Raw genomic sequence first — 21,697 nt, forward strand, 5'->3', positions numbered from 1 at the left:
CCATTGGTTAGCATGCATCCCACAATATCTTCTAATTTACAAGGTGTGCATGGTGTAAGCATGCACCTCTTGCTTTCCCACCCTCCCCTCACCACAACTGTACCCTTGTGCCTTCCTCATTTCAAGTGAGGGTGAGAGTGAGAGGCAAGGCCATCTGCAGTCTCTCCCAACTGAAAGTCAGCAGCCTTCCACAAGTCATGCTGCATTCACAGAGGTAGCACTGGGTGACATCAGTAAGATAGGCAAAGGCACACACAAGACAGTCACTAAGGGTAATGAGTTGATTACTTGATGTCATATTGGATGGATAGATTTATAAAGTTTGCTTTGTGGTGGCTACTCAGCATTGTGGCCAAGAGGACACTGTGATGGTCAGTAACAGAGGGAATGTAAGGTGTGGGACAAATGTTGAAAGGGGAATTGGGGGTGTGGGCACTAGTACTGCAGGCGGATGATTCCATCCCAAACATCCCAGCCAGAAAGAGGCTGTCTGGGTTACATCCTTCCTTCTGTTTCCTCCTCTTCTGCGTCTTCCTCTTCCTCTTCCCTCTGCGAGCGGATGAACCATAAGATTAAATACGCAACCAATTGAGATAGCTAGAAAACAAGTAAACAGTTAGTGGTTTTAATTTACATATTGTAAATATATTACCAACAAGGCGGCTTTGAAAATATGACTTCAATAGAGACACCAAGCAATTGCATTGTGTTTGTATTAAACTTGGAGCAGAACGGGGTCACAATGTCTGTAAAAAAAAGTAAAGCCAATATTAAGAATTGAATGAAAGCATTTTGTAGGAATGACAAACAGAAACCATTGCAGTCATTGTTTTTATGATTACCTTTTTTAGGTGTTCCAAAAACAGAGAAATAATTATGCATGCAATAGTTGAATTGATAGGAAAATAGAAAGCATTCGAAAGAGGTATCAATAAAAACAATTAGCTGACATCAGCAGAGAACATCAAAGAAGAAACCACTGCCAAAAGGGTATAAAAATAAGACCTTTTTAACAGACAGTCAGAACTTGCTGAACAGGCAAAGCATTTCTCAACTCTTCAGGAGGCATCTAAGTCTTTAACTATGAGTCTCGGGAAGTCAAAGTGATTGATTTTGGTGGATGTTCTGGATTTAGAAATAAATATGAAATAAGAAATGTAACAAAGTAAAAATTTGAGAATAAGGATCTCTGAGAAATAAGAAATGTAAGCTAATTGTATTTTGAATTGTTAATGTTGCGACTGATTCAGCAGATGTTAAATGAATGTCAGCTCTTAAATAAAATTATATATTTTTTAGAATTGTCAGAGTAAATCAGTATAAACTCGCGAACCCACATTTCTGTACACTCTTTTGTAAGCAGTTGCAGAATTCTGGGGGGGGGGGGGATATTCCAGACCCTCAATATCTGGAAGGTTACAGTCTAGTTCAACTTATTAAAAGTACTATCTGGAGGACAGTAACATCTTCAGTCATTCCTTTCCTTTAGGGAGAGATAGCCTGAACCTTTAGACCCATTTAAAGCATCTTCTGGAATTCGGCTATCTCTAACTTAAGTTGAGGGTGAACGTCTAGGGAATATGCCTGATCTGGGATAGCCCAAAAGGGCTAGGACTGTAATTATCCCTTCAGGCTATGGGCCCCGACAATATCCCGGCTGTCTTGCTAAAGACTTGTGCTCTACAACTAGCCGAGCCTCTAGCCAAGCTGTTCCAGTACAGCTACAACACTGGCATCGACCTGGCAATGTGGAAAACTGCCCAGGTATGTCTGGTCCACAAAAAAACAGGACAAATCCAATCTGACCAATTACTGCCCCATCAGTCTACTCTCAATCATCAGCAAAATGATGGAAGGTGTGGTCGACAGTGCTATCAAGTGGTACGTACTCACCAATAACCTGCACACCGATACTCAGTTTGGGATCCGCCAGGACCATGCGGCTCCAGACCTCATTACAGCCTTGGTCCAAACATGGACAAAAGAGCTAAATTGCAGAAGTGAGGTGAGAGTGACTGTCCTTGACATCAAGGTAGCATTTGATTGAGTGTGGCATCAAGGAGCCCTAGTAAAATTGAAATCAATGGGAATCAGGGGAAAGACTCTCCAGTGGCTGGAGTTATGCCTAGCACAAAGCAAGATGGTCGTGGTTGTTGGAGGCCAATCATCTCAGCCCCAGGACATCGCTGCAGGAGTTCTTCAGGGCAGTGTCCTAGGCCCAGCCATCTTCAGCTGCTTCATCAATGACCTTCACTTCATCATAGGGACAGAAGTGGGGATATTCGCTGATGATTGCACGGTGTTCAGTTCCATTCGCAATTCCTCAGATAATGAAGCAGTCCATGCCCGCATGCAGCAAGACCTGGATGACATTCAGGCTTGGGCTGATAATCGGCAAGTAACATTTGCACCACACAAGTGCCAGGCAATGACTATCTCCAACAAGAGAGCTTCTAACCACCGCCCCTTGACATTCAATGGCATTACCATCGCCGAATCACCCAACATCAGCATCCTGGGGGTCACCATTGACCAGAAAGTTAACTGGACCAGCCACAAATACTTTGGCTACAAGAGCAGGTCAGAGGCTAGGTATTCTGCGGCAAGTGTCTCACCTCCTGACTCCCAAAGCCTTTCCACTATCTATAAAGGCACAGGTCAGGAGTGTGATGGAATACTCTCCACTTGCCTGGATAGGTGCAGCTCCAACACTCAAGAAGCTCAACACCATACAGGACAAAGCAGCCCACTTGATTGACACCCCATCCACCACCTTAAACATTCACAACCTCCACCACTGACGCACCATGGCTGCAGTGTGTACCATCTACAAGATGCACTGCAGCAACTCGCCAATGTTTCTTCGGCAGCACCTCCCAAGCCCACGACCTCTACCACCTAGAAGGTCAAGGGCAGCAGGCACATGGGTACACCATCACCTCCAAATCACACATCACCCTGACTTGGAAATATATTGCCGTTCCTTCATATTCACAGTCAAAATCCTGGACTGCAGCGGTTCAAGAAAGCGGCTCACCACCACCTTAGAGGTGAATTAGGGATGGGCAATAAATGCTGCCTACCAGCGACACCCAGATACCAGGAACGAATGAAGAGGGATGTGAGAAGGAGGATAATGTATGAGGATACCAGCATCTTGTATCCTTTCAGCACCGCCACTGCCCAAGGGCTCCTTCCAAGAGTGGCCAACCCCGTCTCCTCCAAGGGGGCTAGGTGAAGCTAGGAATGGACGGTGTGTGTCATGTTTGGTAGAGATTGTTGGCAAGCGAGTGATTTGGGGGGGGGGGGGGGCGGGGAGTTGTGCAATGAGCAATGTGTGAGGCTAGTGGTTCAGTTGGTAGGAGATGGCTTTTGACGATGCATTCACTGACCTTGACCAGTGGTCTGAGGTTATGAAGCTTCTTTGGACACAAGCCAGGTGGTGGGGGTGACACTGCTGGCAGTGTCAGCCTCGGTGATGTGGTCCCACATTGTTCTTTCTTGAGGGCCTCCTGGCCCCTGTGGGTAGAGGACCTCTCTTGCAGTGTCAACCCCCTGAACAAAGCTGGAGTGCTGCGTGCGAGACCCTGGGTGTGTGCCCCTTCCCTGGCTTGTTGAGCCATTTGTGTTAGTGCTGAAGCACTTTTACTACTTTTTTAGGTGTGGAATGCAGTTCAGCTTTTAGAGCTGAAGACTGCCATTTGGGAATTATTTAATTTTTTTTTCCAGAAGGCAGTTGAACTGTAAGGGCTAAAACTGCCTATTTTTACATTATTTTAATTTTGTTTCATTTTAGAAGGCAGTTTCCCTTTAAGGGACCAACACTGCTTTCTAAAATGACAGCCTTGCTTTAAGACAACACCACTCTTGTTCCAGGGACGCTACGGTCACACCACATGGGCCTCCTGCTGTGAGTAGTGCCAGAAAACCAATCTTGCACGGTCGGTTTAGTGCAGCGCTAATTTAAATTTGCAGGCAGCACCAAAATACCCTTGTTGCTTGCACTATTATTTTGCGTGGCACCGGCAGGTTTCCAGCCTACTCCTAATTCTAGCCATTGTTTGGGAGATGAGAAATAAATTATTCAGCAGTTGCCATGCATTTCTTGTCATTAGTTCCCTTTGGTTTTGTTTTACAACCAATTTTCTTCTAACTCCCCCGATGCCTGATTCATGCTGGGCGCTGGATGCCAGCAGCCCTCTGTCACCTCCCCCAAGTGGCCATTCTTTATGCGTTACTTTAAACAGTAAATGTTGGTAGGCTATTCGATCACAGGTTGCAGCATTGATGAGCACAGTTCCATCAGGGGCTGCTAGATTGTGAGCATATGGTGCAACTCCAGTTGATTTTATTTCCCTGCCTAGTCTAGAGATACTGAGGCCAATTGTAACACTCAAATTAAGATCAGTTGACTCACCAAGATCAAGGCCGCAATTTTGCCAGCACTCAGGGCGGGTTTGGAGGCGAGTCCGGGGTTAAAGTCATTTTGATTGATGGAGAGTTCAGAACCTGCTGTCATCCCGCCTCCGCACAACCTTCAAGTGTCGGGTCCCCGATTTGCAAATGGACCCGACCCCTGGCGGTGGGAAACGGATTAAAGGCAATTAATTGTCTATTAACTGGTATTTGTGAGCAACTTTCAGGGTCTTTTTTGATTTTCCAGCTTCTGGGTCGGGTTTTACAACATTCAGACAACACGCCAGGTAAGTGTGGTGTGTTGAGAGTCTGGTCTGATGTTTGTGAAAAGATGACAGCTGCAGAAGTGGTGTCAAGGATGCCATGTTGCACATGGTGAGTTTCAGTGCAAAGAAAATGTTGGTTACTGCATTTTTAATACACAGATTTCTTTAGCTTACAAGTTTTTAAATCCAACTGTATGTCCAGTGCCACCTCATTGGGAGAACCTCTCACCAGTGACAGCTCACTTCTGTCATCTCACTTGTAGCTGCCATCTATTCCAGCAACATTGGAGCCAATGAAACAATCAGACCTTGGTCCTCCAAATCCTGCCACAATCAGCCCCAACACCAACATCACGAGCCTCATCAACAACCTTCGCCACCTTCACCTGATGCTGCACTGGGCACAGGGCATCAGCCTCTGACAAAATTGCTGGCCTCCATCACCATGGCCAGACTTTCTTCACTTGATGCTGGAAACCCTGGCTGCCACATGATGCACTAGGTTGACACCATCCCACACCAGCACCGTGAAGCATCCCTTTAATGTCCAAGCCATTCCATGCACACACATCACTATAGCGGGGCGGGGTAGAGGAGGGGGGGGGGGGGGAAACGTTATGACTGAACATTCACTGGAACTCAGTAAGACACTTCAAGGTGCGCTCAGAACTGTCCAATAATGGGCACTATTTGAAAGAGATTTCACTATATGACAACACATTACCAGAAACTTCACATGGACATTGACTAAACCTCTCAAGTGCCCATTATTGTGTGTTGTTTGTTGGTATGCTTGCAGTAGAATGAGGTTGAGTGCGAGGGGTGGCTAGTGAGATGGGGAAGTGATAAAGTAGATAGAGAGGGTTGGGTGGAGGTGCAAGGTAATTTGGTGTCCTGGGGTGGTCTCTTCTGTCCTTGGAAGGGAAGAGAACCTCCCTGCGTACTGTGACTCCCTCCATATGCATATGGAGGGAGTCATTGGAGAGCCTGGGTGCAAGAGTTCACCTTTGTGCAGTGATTGTCAGTGTTTTCAGCACCTCAACGCTGTCAAACACTGAAAAATCAACAGTCAAAATAAAATTGTGCATGGTCCCTTTAAGGAAACCAGCAGATGATGCGCCATCAAATCTGCTTCCTGTTAATTGGCCGGTAAGCCCGCAGGACGGGCTTAACAAGGCCAATCAAGGGAAAATCACATCTGCAGAGCGGCGGCAGCTGGGGGCGGGACTGGAACCCAGAAACCAGCTGACCCGCCCCCCCCCATCCCGACACCGCTGAGAAAATCGCGGCCCAAAGGTCAAACCTGAGACCTCTGATTTGTATGAATCAGTACCACATCAGCAAATGCATTTACCTATTCAGCTTTACTTTATTTTCACATTTTTAATAATATTTTTTGCTTAATTTTTCTCTGCTAGTTTTCTCCGTCTCCTGATGTTGGCTCCTTGCTGTGATATGGTTCCAATGGCACCAGTCACCTTCCTGTAACTTGCTCCAGTGGCCACTATTCAAGTGGGAGTCCTGACATTCAGCATAGACAAGTTGTTCAATTGTGGGGATTGTTACAGCCGAGCCCAATCCTGTCCTCATCTGACACCCTCACACGTGTTCATTTCCTGTTGGATGGCAATTAGAAGGAAGCCTGTTCAATTTCCCCCCCCCCCTCTATAACCCAGGGGCACAGAAACCAACTGAATTATCCCCTTTCTGCTGCCTTAGTTGAAATTACTTAACAGCACAGATTATGGGTTGAACCTGGAACCTTCCTGGGCTGTAGTCTAGGTACTCATTCCATACACTCATGGTTTTATATGAATTTTTTTTTAAACAATTTTATTTAACTTGATTTTATCTTGTGGTCTTGACACACCATCACCAGATTAGAAAGAGGAAATGAAACAATTATTTTGAGTCCTTTTCTTATGTCATAGTATCAATTGCCAGTAAGAGATGCATGACAGACAGATAGTTGTGGTGGTTGAAGGCCAACCATCCCAGCACATCACTGCAGGAGTTCCTCAGGGTAATGTTCTAGGCACAACCATCTTCAGCTGCTTCATCAAACTTCTTTCCATCACAACATACAAATTAAAAGCAGGAGTAGGCCACTCAGCCTTTCAAGCCTGTTCTGCCATTCAATAAGATCATGGCTGATCCGATTACTCCACATTCCCGCCTACCCCAATAACTTTTCACCCCCTTGCTTACCAATAATCTATCTACCTCTGCCTTAAAAACATTCAAAGACTCTGCTTCCACCACCCTCTGAGGAAGAGAGTTCCAAAGACTCACGACCCTCTGAGAAAAAATTTCTCCTCACCTCTGTCTTAAATGGGCAACCCCTTATTTTTAAACAGTGAACCCTAGTTCTAGATTCTCACAAGAGGAACCATCCTCTCCACATCCACCCTGTCCAGACCCCTCAGGATCTTCTATTTTTCAATCAAGTCACCTCTTATTCTTCTAAACTCCAGCAGATACAAGCCTAGCCTGTCCAACCTTTCCTCACAAGACAACCCGCCCATTCCAGGTATTAGTCTAGTAAACCTTCTCTGAACTGCTTCCAATGCATTTACATCCTTCCTTAAATAAGGAGACCAATACTGTACACAGTACTCCAGATGTGGTCTCACCAATGCCCTGGATAACTGAAGCATAACCTCCCTACTTTTGTATTCAATTCTCCTCACAATAAACGATAACATTCTATTAGCTTTCCTAATTACTTGCTGTACCTGCATAGTAACCTTTTGCAATTCATGCACTAGGACACCCAGATCCCTCTGCATCTCAGAGCTCTGCAATCTCTCACCATTTAGATAATATGCATCTTTTTTATTCTTCCTGTCAAAATGGACAACTTCACATTTTCCCACATTATACTCCATTTGCCAAACCTTTGCTCACTCACTTAACCTATCTATATCACTTTGTAGCCTCCTTATGTCCTCTTCACAATTTACTTTCCTACCTATCTTTGTGTCATCAGCAAATTTAGCAACCATACCTTCGGTCCCTTCATCCAAGTCATTCATATAAATTGTAAAAAGTTGAGGCCCTAGCATTGATCCCTGTGGCACACCACTCATTATATCTTGCCAATCAGAAAATGACCCATTTATGCCTACTATTTCCTATTAGCTAGCCAATCTTTTATCCATGCCAATATGTTACCCCCTACACCATGAGCTTTTATTTTCCGCAATAACCTTTGATGTGGCACCTTATCAAAGGCCTTCTGGAAATCTAAGTACATTACATCCACCAGTTTCCCTTTATCCACAGCACATGTTACTTCCTCAAAGAACTCCAATAAATTGGTTAAACAAGATTTCCCTTGCACAAAACCATGTTGACTGCCTGATTACTTTGAACTTTTCTAAATGCCCTGCTATAACATCTTTAATAATAACTTCTAACATCTTCCCTATGACAGATGTTAAGCTAACTGGCCTGTAGTTTCCTGCTTTCTGTCTCCCTCCCTTTTTGAATAAAGGAGTTATATTCACTATTTTCCAATCTAATGGCACCTTCCCCAAATCTAGGGAATTTTGGAAAATTAAAACCAACGCACCAACGCTTCAGACATGTCTTCCTTTTTCCGCAACCAAGGATTCCCCTCTACTGTGGTTGACACTGCCCTCGACCGTGTCAGTTCTATCTCCCGCACTTCTGCCCTCACCCCTGCCCCTCCCTCCCGGAACCACGATAGGGTTCCCCTTGTCCTCACCTTTCACCCCACCAGCCTCCACATTCAACGGATCATCCTCCGGCATTTCCACTACCTCCAAAGTGATCCCACCACCAAACGTATCTTCCCCCCCCCTCCCCTTTCAGCATTCCGCAGGGACCGCGCCCTCCGAGACACCCTAGTCCACTCCTCTATCACCCCAAACAGCCCTTCCTCTTCGCCTGGCACCTTCCCGTGCAAGCGGAGGAGATTTAACACCTGCCCCTATACCTCCCCCCTTCCCACTGTCCAGGGCCCCAAACACCCCTTCCAGGTGAAACAGCGATTTACTTGTACTTCTCGCAATCTAGTATACTGTATTCGCTGCTCACGATGCGGTCTCCTCTACGTTGGGGAGACCAAACGCAGATTGGGTGACCGCTTTGCGGAACACCTCCGTTCAGTCCGTAAGGGTGACCCCGAGCTTCCGGTCGCCTGTCATTTTAATTCACCGCTCCACTCCCACTCGGACCTCACCGTCCTTGGCCTCTTGTATTGTTCCACGGAAGCTCAACGTAAACTCGAGGAACAGCACCTCATCTTCCGATTAGGCAGTCTGCAGCCTTCCGGACTCAATATCGAGTTCAACAATTTCAGATCATAAGCTCGGCCCCCATTTCATTTTCTCTTGTAATTGTTCCACTCCTTTTCCCCCCCCCCCCCGCCCTTTCCTTTTGTTTCTCTCACACCTGGCAGCTATCTTTTGCCCTGCCAGTACACTTTACACCTAATCCCAGCCTATTACCATCTCGTCTAGCTTCTAATCTCTTACTTCTTTTGTTTCTTTTATTCTTTTGTCCGATCGCAGCCTTGCCTCCGATCTAGTTTCTTTTCTTTCCAGTTTTGAAGAAGGGTCCAACCCGAAACGTCAACTCAAATTTCTCTCCACGGATGTTGCCTGACCTGCTGAGTTTTTCCAGCATTTTCTGTTGTTATTTCGGATTTCCAACATCTGCAGTATTTTGCTATCACATCAACTATCTCACTAGCCACTTCTTTTAAGACCCTCGGATGAAGTCCATCAGGACCCGGGGACTTGTCAGCCCGCAGCTCCAACAATTTGCTCAGTACCACTTCCCTGGTGATTAAAAATGTTCTGGAGTTCCTCCCTCCCTTCCATTTCCTGATTTACAGCTATTTCTGGGATATTACTTGTATCCCAGATAGTGAAGACCAATGCAAAATACCTGTTCAATTCAACTGCCATCTCCTTATTTTCCATTATTAATTCCCCAGACTCACTTTTTATAGGACCAACACTCACTTTGTTAACTCTTTTCTTTTTAAAATGTCTATAGAAACTCTTACTATCTGTTTTTCTATTTCTAGCTAGCTTTCTCTTGTACTCTGACTTTTCGCTCCTTATTTTAGTCGTTCTTTGCTGTTTTTTATATTCTGACCTGCCACCCATCTTTGTGCAATTATATGCTTTTTCTTTAAGTTTAATACTATCTTTAACTTTTTTTTAGTTAACCACAGATGGTGGGTCCTCCCCTTGGAATTTTTCTCTTGTTGGAATGTATATATTCTGTGTATTTTGAAATAGCCCCTTAAATGTACTGCCACTGCAACTCTATTGACCGATCCCTTAACCTAATTTGCCAGTTCACTTTGGCTAGCTCTGCTTTCATGCCCTCATACTTGCCCTTATTTAAGTTTAAAATACTAGTCTTGGACCCACTCTTCTCTCTCAAAATGAATGTAAAATTCAATCATTGCTGCTACCTAGGGACACCTTCACTGTGAGGTCATTAATTAATCCTATCTCATTGCACAATACCAGTTCTAGAATAGCCTGCTCTCTGATTGGCTCCAGAACATGCTGTTGTAAGAAACTATCCCGAAAACATTCCATGAACTCCTCATCTATGTTACCTTTGCCCATCTGATTTTTCCAGTCTATATGCAGATTAAAATCCCCCATGATTATTGCCGTACCCATCTGACAAGCTCCCATTATTTCTTCCTTTATACTCCATCCTACCATGTGGTTACTGTTAGGGGGCCTGTACACCACTCCCACAAGTGACTTCTTGCCTTTATTATTTCTCATCTCTACCCAAACCGCTTCTACATCCTGGTTTCCTGAACTTGGGTCATCCTTCTCTTTGTGCAAATACCATCATTAATTAACAGAGCCACCCTCCACCTTCCTAAATGTACCCTTCAATATTCAGGTCCCAATCTATGTCATCCTGCAGCCATGTTTCTGTAATGGCTATCAGATCATATTTATTTATTTCATCTGTTTTGTTTCGAATGCTACGTGCATTCAGATGCAGAACCTTTAGTTTTGTCCTTTTATTTTTTTTGTAACCTCTAGCCTGATCTGTTGATTTACTCTTAGATTTGTACTCTCTATCCCTTCCTGTCATGGTCTGTTTATCATTTCCCATATTAATACCTTTCTCTAATCTTTGAATTACCACATCTTCCCAAATTTGATCCCATGCCCCCAATATTTAGTTTAAAGCCCTCTCTACCGCCCTTGTTATACGACTCGCTAGAACACTGGTCCCAGCACGGTTCAGGTGAAGACTGTCCCAACAATACAGATCCCACTTTCCCCAGTACTGGTGCCAGTGCCCCAGGAATTGAAACCCATTTCTCCCACACCAGTCTTTGAGCCACGCATTCATCTCTAATTTTATTTACCCTATGCCAATTTGCTCGTGGCTCAGGTAATAATGCAGACATTATTACCCTTGAGGTTCTGCTTTTTAATTTAGCCCCTCGCTGCTCATACTCTCAGCAGAACCTCTTTCCTACTTCTACCTATGTCATTGGTACCTACATGGACCACGACCACTGGCTCCTCCCCCTCCAAGTTCCTCTCCAGCCCAGAGCAGATGTCCCGAACCCTGGCACCGGGCAGGCAACACAGCCGTCTGGACTCTCGCTCTTGGCCGCAGAGAACTGTATCTATTCCCCTGACTATGCTGTCCCCAATTACCACTACATTCCTATTAACTCCCCCCGCTTGAATGGCTTCTTGTACCTCGGTGCCATGGTCAGTTTGCTCATCCACCCTGCAGCCATCGCTTTCATCCATACAGGCCGCAAGAACCTCAAACCTGTTGGACAATTGCAAAGGCGAAGGCTCCTCCACCTCCTGGGTCCCCATACCTGCCTCACTCGCAGTCACATTCTCCTGTCCCTGACCACTGACCAAATCAGAAGACCCTATCCTAAGGAGTATGACTGCCTCCTGGAATAAAGTGTCCAGGTAACTTTCCCCCTCCCTGATGCATCGCAGAGTCTGCAGCTCGGCCTCCAGCTCCTCAACTCTGAGCTGAAGCTCCTCAAGCCGCAGACACTTACCGCAGACGTGTTTGCCCTGGATCACACTGCAGTTGCAACACATCACCTGCCCTGCCATCTTTATTGAGTCTTAATTAATTTATTTTTTATTAATTAACAAACCCTACTACACCGAATAAGATTTATTACAGCTAGTAAACTAGTACTAATGAAACCTTACAATTACTAATAAATGTCCTGAGCTTTAAAAGGTAAGGGAAGTGAGCAAAATACTCATCAACCAATCACTTACCCGTTTCCCTGTGATAGCACCTTTTATTTTTCTCCAAATGCGATTGGGGGGGGGAGGTGTCAAGGAACCGAACTCCCGCTAGTTCTCTATCCCCTTTTGTGCAGCTTTTTAGCTCCTGCTGTCCTGGAAGGAAAAAGAAAGAGAAGGGAAGGAAGCCTTATTTATACTGCTGAGATTTAAATAAGTGAGCTCTCTGGTGGTTACAGAACCAGATTAGACCAGTTAATTAATTAATTACTCTCACCTGCTCTCCAGCACAGAGCTTGCTCAGCTCTGCTCAAGCCTGGAAGAAACTTAAAACTTGAAACAGTAAATTTAAATTTAAGTTAAATGCTAATTGGAAGCACACAAGACTAGATTTTATTTTTAAAAAGAGATTAACCTTTCAGATTCACTCCCTCACTCACCAAACTCGCAGCTTAACACTCTGTTCTGAGTTACACTCCATGACTTGCAGTGGGGATTTTCGCTGATAACTGCACAGTGTTCAGTTCCATTCACAATTCCTCAGGTAATGAAGCAGTCAGTGCCTGCATGCAGCAAGACCTGGACAACATCCAGGCTTGGGCTGATAAGTGGCAAGTAAAGTAAGTGCTAGGCAATGACCGTCTCCAATAAGAGAGAGCCCTCTTGACATTCAATGACATTACAATTGCCAAATTCCCCACCACCAACACCCTTGAGGTCACCATTGACCAGAAACTTAACTGGATCAGCCACATAAATACTCTGACTTCAACAGCAGGTCAGCGAAAGAAAGAAAGAAAGACTTGCATTTATATAGCACCTTTCACAACCACCGGACGTCCCAATGCACTTTACAGCCAAAGAAAAACTTTTTGGAGTGTAGTCACTGTTGTAATGTAGAAAACACGGCAGCCAATTTGCGCACAGCAAGCTCCCACAAACAGCAATGTGATAATGACCACATAATCTGTTTCTGTTATGTTGGTTAAGGGATAAATATTGGCCAGGACACCGAGGATAATTTCCCTGCTCTTCTTCAACATAGTGCTATGGGATCTTTTATGTCCACCTGAGAGAGCAGACGGGAGCTCAGTTTAACATCTCAACTGAAAGACGGCACCTCCAACAGTGCAGCACTCCCTCAGCACTGCACTGTAGAGTCAGCCTAGATTATTGTGCTCAAGTCACTGGAGTGGGACTTGAAACTACAACCTTCTGACTCAGAGGTGAGAAGCTGGGTATTCTGCGCGATCACCGTAGCAGGAACCCATTTCGGTCCAGTGTTGTAGTTTCGAGCTAGGACGTGCTCTCCAGGATGAAACCGTCTCTCCTTGGCTCTTTTCTCTCTCTTTTCAACTTGAGCTTGTTGTTGACGATGGACAACCTGCTCTGCCCTTGGAGATTTGAGTAAGTCAAAACTTGTCCGCAACTGCCTCTTCATCATGAGCGAAGCGGGGGAAGTTTTGGTTGTGGCATGCAGCTCGTTCCTGTAGGACAACAGGAAGCTGTTCAGACGTTGGTGGATTGAGCCCTGACCTTGCGAAGCCTTCAAGGCGTGCTTCAAAGTTTGCACGAACCTTTCTGCCTGGCCGTTAGTAGAGGGATGATAGGGCGCAGACCTGATGTGTTGGACACCATTCACATGCAGGAAGGTTGCAAACTCCTGTGATACAAATTGTGGACCGTTGTCACTTACGAGTTGTTCCGGTGAGCCATAACGGCTGAACATCTCACCAAGTTTCTCAATTGTTTTCTCTGCCGTGGTAGACCTCATCACAGCGACCTCCGGCCACTTGCTACGAGCGTCCACAACCACCATAAACATCTTCTCTTCGAAAGGACTGGCGAAGTCCACATGTACTCGCTGCCACACTTCTGCAGGCCAATCCCAGGGGTGTAGGGTTGCCAGCTGTGGAACATTCCGGACCCTTTGACATGGGGAACATGTTTTGGCTTTCTCCTCCATATTCCCATCGAGACCTGGCCACCAGAAGTAGCTTCTTCCCATTTCCTTCATCCGAACCATCCCACTGTGGCCTGTATGAAGTTGTTGCAGTATAGGTTCCCTCAGAGGTGGCAGAATGATGACACGGCGTCCCCAAAGAAGACAACCTGCCTGGACGGAGAGCTCATTTCTTTTTGAAACGTAAGGTTTCAAACTAGGAGAATCTCCTATAGCTCTCCCTCGAATGACATCATCCATTACCTCAGACAGGACTGGATCGTTGTGGGTGTACCTTCGCACCTGAACTGCAGTGACAGGTGCTCCCTCCACTTGTCTAAAGTAGAAGATGTCTATCTGACGAGGCTCTGAGGGAGTAACAGGCAAGGGTAGCCTCGAGAGACCGTCTGCATTGCCGTGCAAGTCTGATTTGTGATATTTGATGTCGTATGTGTGTGCTGACAACAGTAAAGCCCACCTTTGCATCCTGCTTGCAGTGAGAGACGGAATTCCGGTGTGGAGCCCGAAGATTGAAGTCAATGGACGGTGGTCCGTCAGGAGTGTGAACCTTCTCCCAAACAGGTACTGATGAAATTTTCGAATTCCAAAAACGATTCCCAAGGCCTCGCACTCGATCTGCGCATAGTTACTCTTGGCCTTGTTCAAGGTGCGTGATGCGAAGGCGATAGGTTTCTCTTCACCCGAAGGCATGATGTGGGATATGACTGCTCCCACACCATATGGTGATGCATCACATGCTAGCTGCATGGGTAGCTTTGGGTTGAAGTGTGTCAGGACCTCCGATTTCAGCAATGCTTTCTTTGCTTGGGCGAAAGCTTCGTTGCACAGTTCAGTCCATTTCCATGTTTTGCCTTGACATAGCAACTGATGTAATGGCTTCAGCAATGTTGCTAAGTCTGGAATAAACTTCCCATAGTAGTTAAGTAGCCCCAGAAATGAACATAACTGGCTCACATTCTGGGGTGCTGGGGCCTCCACGATCGCCTTGACCTTTGACGGCGCCTTATGCAGGCCAGTAGCGTCAATCACATGCCCCAGGTACTGAACTGAAGACTGAAAGAATTCACATTTGTCTTTATGAACTCTGAGTCTGTACTCTTTCAGTCGTTGTAGTGTCACATCCAAGTTCAGAAGATGATCCTCCTCATTTATCCCAGTGACAAGGATGTCATCCAGGTAGCACTGGACTCCTGCCAGTCCACTCAAAATCTGATCCATTGCCCTTTGGAATAGAGCAGGGGCTGACGTAATTCCAAACGGAAGGCGGCAGTACCTGTATAGCCCCTTGTGTGTCACAATTGTCAGCAGCTCCTTTGATTTGTCATCGACATGCATTTGTAGATAAGCCTGGCATAAGTCTATTTTGCTGAACTTTTGCCATCCGGCCAGGCCCGTAAAAAGATCATCAATGAGGGGAAGAGGGTACTGTTCCGCAGACAGCACCGGGTTAATAGTCACTTTAAAATCCCCGCAGATTCGAACAGATCCATTCTTTTTCAGGACAGGAACAATGGGTGTGGCCCACTTGCTCACGCTCACAGGCTCCAGGACTCCATTCTCGACTAAGGCCTCCAAGTTAGCCTCAACCTTTGGCCTAATTGCATAGGGTACAGGTCGGGCTTTGTGAAACTTCGGCTTGCTGTCAGGTTTAATGTCCAGTCTCACGCTGATCTTTTTCATGCTCCCAAGTTCCCCATTGAAGAGTTCTGCATGTTTGTTTAACACTGCAGTCAGACCTGACTCCCCTTTTGACATCATGCGGACTGCAGGCCAGTCCAGCGTGATTTTCTCTAGCCATGCACGTCCCAGTAGTGATGGGTAATTTCCCTTTACCACATATAGTGGCAGTTTTGCAGTCTGTCCGTTCAATTTAACTGTCACCTCAATGGCGCCTCTCATGGCCACAGGTTCACCAGTATACATCTTTAGCACAATGTTTGTTGGCTGAAGGGTAAGATGCTTTAGCATTTTGTTGTAGACAGTGTCTGAAACAAGGGACACAGCCACGCCTGTGTCCACCTCCATCCGCACTGATTGTCCCTCCACCAGTGGTGACACCCAGTAGCCATTTGAACCACCTGCAACCATCAGTATGTGCACCTCTTCCTCCTCAGAGGTGTCGCTCCCCTCTGTTTTGCTTGTTCTATCATACTGCACTGAATGAACACTCTTTTTCCTCTCTTGTCCAAATACAGACATTTTGCTTCCATGCTTCCCAGCTCTGTCTGTTCTTTTTTTACCTCTACAGGTGCGTTCAATGTGACCCTTTTTGCCACAATTTCGGCATTCCAGCTCCGTACACCAGCAGTCATTAGCGTGATGGCCCATTTTCCCACAACGGTAACATGTGCCGTTCCGCGCACCTTTAGGCTCAGACGACACCTTGTGAACTCTCCCTGTTGAACTCAACTGGTGAGCCTCCTTTTCCGCCATCTCCATGGAGACACTAACTTCAATGGCCTTTTCAAGACTAAGGTTGTCCTCAGTAAGAAGGCGCTTCTGTGTGGCTGCACTTTGCAGACCACACACAAGTCTGTCTCTAATGGTGTCATTCAGCACCTCCTTGAACTGGCAGTGTTCCGACAACCTTTTTAAAGCAGCAATAAACATCATCACTGATTCCCCCTCCTCTTGATTCCGTTTGTGAAATCTAAATCTCTCAGCAATAACCAGAGGTTTTGGTGAAAAATGTGCTCCAAGAATTTCCACTAGTTGCTTATATGTTTTAGTTCCTGGCTTATCTGGCTGCACAAGGCTGTGAAGTAAATTGAATGTCTTTGGCCCCATTACACTCAAAAAGGTAGGCACGACCTTTTCGTTTGCCACCGCATTCGCCAAGACAAAATAGTCAAAACGTTCCGTATAAGCGCTCCATTGCTCCACATTTTCATCAAAATCACCGATGTTTCCTAATATAGTAGCCATCTCACGTTTCAAATTAAATTTTCTGTTTACTCACTGCACCCGTAACGTACGCAGATTCATCCGCTCCTCGTCGCCACTTTGTTGTGTCAGTACCTTTTTACCTAGATACAATTAGAACTCCGAACTCAGAGATTCAAACATGAAGTGCTTTATTCGAAGGGAAAGGGAAGTTCTGGAGAGTTCCGAACAAAGAGAGCTAAACTTAACCAAGAGAACACCCAACCATTTATCTGCTGTGACAGCGCCACCACAGGTGGGAGGAGAACACACAATACATAACAGCTAACAAGGTGTTGGGTTGTATTAATAGAGCAATTAAGTATAAATCAAAGGACCCCATTTGGACACTGGTCAGCATCTAGAGTACTGTGCCCAGTTTTGGTACCCCCACATGGTGGGTGATATAGTGGCCTTGGAAAAGGTCCAGAGGAGAGCTACAAGAATGATTCCTAGCCAATTAAGGCTGCAGAACCTGAAAACATCAAAGTGACAAAGAACATAAAAGAGAGTCACAGGTATAGATGGGTAGAGATTGAACAGGGGAGAATAAATTGTAAAGATAACAGAAAATAAGTTTGGTAGGACAGGAGCAAGCTGAAGCAATGGGTTTTCCAACACAGTCCTGTTTTTGAATCTTGAGGAGTTGGGGAGTGGTGAAATGCCTGGAAGATATCTGGAAGAGATTAAATCAGTGATGTTCTGGTAGATAATGGTGTAGTATTAGATAGTGGGGTATGGTCACGAGGGAGCTAGTGTCAACTTGGCCCAGGCAAAGCATTCTCACCTCTGAGCCAAAGAATTGTGGGTTCAAGCTCTATTCTGAACACATAATCTAGGCTGATCCTGCAATACAGTACTGAGTGAGTGCTGCATTGCCAGAGGTGCCATCTTTCAGATGAGATGGTAAACAGAGGTCCTATTATGCCAGCTACAGTTGATGTAAAAGACCCCATTGCACTATTTGAAAAAGAGTAGGATGTTGTCCTGATGCCCTGATCATAGTTAACCCTTAACCAATATCACCAAAAACAGATTAAGTGGTTATTTATCTCCCTGCTATTTGTAGTCCCTGCTATTTGCAAATTGACTGTCTTTTTTTCCTACACAAAGTAATTGCACTTTTGTGAAGCGCTTTGGGACATCCTGAGACCATGAAAGGTGCTACATAAATGCAAGTTCTTTCTTTTTTCCTATATGAAGAAGAATCAGACAGTCAGGTGTGCCTTTGTTGTGCACAATAAGAGCACCAACCTTGTCAGCAGGTTTAATAACAATATTGGGTTGGAGCTAAGAGAATGGAGAGCTAGAAGTCCTGTGTGGTGCCCTATCTCTGCAACTACTTCGAGTCTTATAACTCCTCCTGCACCCATTGGTTCACTGATTCTGACCTTTTGTGTATCCCATTCTCTCTTTGCCCCATCATTGACAGCTGATCCTTCAGCTGCCTTCTCTGGAACTTCCTACCTAAACCCCTCTGCCTCTCCCACTTGTCTCTCCACCTTTTAAAAAACCTTCTCAAATCTCATCTTTTCAACCAAGTTTTCCCAGCATGGCTCAGCATTTGTTGCTTTATCTATTTTATTTATTTTCTCTTCTCCCTCTGTAAAGCAGAGTGTTTTCTATGTTAAAAAGCACCTTTTTTGTTATTGTCTTTTCTTGTTTTGTACTTAGAATACGTAATACAGAAACATAGAAACATAGAAGATAGGAGCAGGAGTAGGCCATTCGGCCCCTCGAGCCTGCTCCGCCATTCAATGAGATCATGGCTGATCATCCAAATTCAGTACCCTGTCCCTGCCTTCTCCCCATATCCCTTGATCCCTTTAGCCTTAAGAAATATATCCAACTCCTTCTTGAATATATTTAATGAATTGGCCTCTACTGCCTTCTTTGGTAGAGAATTCCACAGGTTCACCACTCTCTGGGTGAAGAAATTCCTCCTCATCTCTGTCCTAAATGGCTTACCCCTTATCCTTAGACTGTGACCCCTGGTTCTGGACTTCCGGACCATCAGGAACATCCTTCCAACATCTAGTCTGTCTAGTCCTGTTAGAATTTTATAAGTTTCAATGAGATCCCCTCTCATTCTTCTAAACTCCAGCGAGTACAAGCCCAACCAACCCAATCTCTCCTCATACGTCATTCCTGCCATCCTAGGTATCAGTCTGGTGAATCTTCGCTGCACTCCTTCCATGGCAAGTACGTCCTTCCTCAGATAAGGCGACTAAAACTGCACACAATACTCCAAATGTGGTCTCACCAAGGCCCTGTACAACTGCAGCAAGACATCCTTGTTCCTGTACTCAAACCCTCTCGCTACTAAGGCCAACATACCATTTGTCTTCTTAACCGCCTGCTGCACCTGCATGCTTACCTTCAGCGACTGGTGCACAAGGACGCCCAGGTCTCGTTGCACTTCCCCTTCTTCTAATCTATTGCCATTCAGATAATAATCTGCCTTCCTGTTTTTGACACCAAAGTGGATAACCTCGCATTTATCCACGTTATATTGCATCTGCCATGCTTCTGCCCAATCACCCAACCTGTCCAAATCATACTGGAGTTTCTCGGTATCCTCCTCACAGCACACACGCCCACCCAGCTTTGTGTCGTCTGCAAACTTGGAGATATTACATCTAGTTCCCTCATCCAGATCATTAATATATATTGTGAATAGCTGGGGTCCAAGGACCGATCCCTGCGGTACCCCACTCGTCACTGCCTGCCACTCGGAAAAAGAGCCGTTTATTCCAACTCTTTGCTTTCTGTCTGCCAACCAGTTCTCTATCCAAGTCAATACCTTGCCCCCAATCCCATGTGCCTTAATTTTACACGCTAATCTCTTATGCGGGACCTTATTGAAAGCCTTTTGAAAATCCAAATACACCACATCCACTGGTTCTCCCTTATCTAGTTTACCAGTTACATCCTCAAAAAATTCCAGTAGATTAGTCAAGCACGATTTACCTTTTGTAATTCCATGTTGACTTTGTCCGATCCGGTCACTTTTTCCCAAGTGCTCTGCTATTACATCCTTTACTAGCTGGAGTGCCCGACGGTGCCGAGGCTTTTTCGAGGGCATGTTGTTGTTAGAAGAGAGAGAGAGAGCGACTGGGGGGAAGAGAGAGGGCGACTGGGGGGAAGAGAGAGAGCGACTGGGGGGAAGAGACAGAGCGACTGGGGGGAAGAGAGGGCGGGGAGGGAGAGGGCGGGGAGGGAGAGGGCAGGGAGGGGGAGGGCGGGGAGGGGGGAGGGTGGGCGAGGGAGGGGGAGGGCGGGGAGGGGGGAGGGTGGGCGGGGGAGGGGAGGGGGGAGGGGAGGAGGAGGGCAGGGCAGGGAGGGGGTGGAGGGCGGGGAGGAGGGGGAGACGGGGAGGGGGGCGGAGTGCGGGGAGGGGGGAGGGGAGGAGGGGGAGAGGAGGGGGGTGAGGAGGGGGGAGAGAGACAGAGGGAAGGAGAGAGAGAGGGCGAGTGGCCCGCGGCCGCAAATGGAGCCAAGCCCCGAGAACAGGCGTGAGCCGGCTTGAGGCTGAGAGACGGCCACGCCCGGTTGCCGGGGTAACCCTTCCCCCCCTTCCGAGCCCCCATCCTCCCGAGCACCGGCCGCGTCGCCTCGCCCCGCACTCCACTCCCGAGAGCCCCGCTCTCCGAGCCCCACCCCGCCCCGCACTCCCGAGAGCCCCGCCCGCCCCGCCCCGCACTCCCGAGAGCCCCACTCTCCGAGCCCCGCCCCCCCGGCCAAGCCGGCTTGAAGTCCGCCGATTGCGGCTGTGCGAGACGGCCGGCGGGCCCGGTTGCTGGGGTAACCCTTCCCGCTCACCAAGCCCCGGCCGAGATCCGCACTCCCGAGAGCCCCGCCTCCCCCGCCCGAGCCGAGCGCGGAACAGAGAGAGACGCCGCGTCTCAGCTGCTCCTGCTGCGTGCGCACCCTGACCCTCGTGGCTGACGCCGTTGCCCCGGGTAACGTGACACGGGGGGGGGGGTGGGGTGAGGAGCTTAGCAGAAACCGTGGGAGAATTACCTAGGTCGGGCCTGGCTGGGCAAGAAACACCCAGGCTTTCAGGCCTAACAAAAATGGGGAAAGGTAGGAAAAAGAATTTTCAGGTTAGAGAAAATATTTACAAATGAATGAAGTTTTTTTTAAAACAATTTAATAAATTCAATTTTATTTTGCTGGAAATGTATATTTGAAAAGAAAGACGCAGAAAGCAGGAAAAAGAATGGAAGCAAGATGGCGGCTACTCACCTCGGTTCAGAACGATAAGGCCCGCCCACACACGCACCGATTGGTCGACCGTCAGGTGACCAAAGCGTAGGATTGGTCAATCGTCCCGTCACTCAACCGTAGGAGGGCCCGGCCGCATGCGGCAGCAACCCGGCGTACGATTGGTCGACCTCGAGGTCACTCTGTCGCTAATGAGCGGATAATGAGATGCTAATGAGCGGAATGTTGAAGGTTTTTCGGATACCGCGGGCGCGATTTTAGCCCGGCCGAAACGTAAATACGCTTAAGACCGTTTTGGAAAGGTAAGCTTTCTTTCGACGTAACGCACGCGTAGGTACGCTCTGTAACTTTCGAGCGCATAGCCCGACAGACGCACACGTGAGGACAGACAGACAGACAGAAGGACAGACAGAAGGACAGACAGAAGGACAGAGAGAAGGACAGACAGATCGACCGATTTATATATATATAGATAATGGACTCTAGCATTTTCCCCACTACCGATGTCAGACTTACCGGTCTGTAATTCCCCGTTTTCTCTCTACCACCCTTTTTGAACAGTGGGGTAACATTAGCTACCTGCCAATCCATGGGTACTGTTCCAGAGTCTATCGAATTTTGGAAGCTGACCCGCAATGCATCTATTTCCAGAG

The 21,697-nt window shown here is 46.7% G+C and overlaps 1 long non-coding RNA gene across 1 annotated transcript; it reads right to left on the minus strand.

Annotated features, from left to right (window-relative positions):
- Positions 1-294: 294 nt before the first annotated feature.
- On the minus strand, positions 295-12,084 carry LOC147123065 (uncharacterized). Its single transcript, XR_015080391.1, has 3 exons — positions 11,966-12,084; positions 653-746; positions 295-549 (listed from the first exon to the last, which is right to left on the minus strand). It is a non-coding gene; the product is annotated as an uncharacterized LOC147123065 (long non-coding RNA).
- Between the last annotated feature and the right edge of the window lie 9,613 nt (positions 12,085-21,697).

Source organism: Somniosus microcephalus, chromosome 2 (assembly GCF_052327205.1).
Source record: "Somniosus microcephalus isolate GS21.2 chromosome 2, FLI_Smic_1.0, whole genome shotgun sequence".
In the NCBI taxonomy this organism is placed as follows: Eukaryota; Metazoa; Chordata; class Chondrichthyes; order Squaliformes; family Somniosidae; genus Somniosus; species Somniosus microcephalus.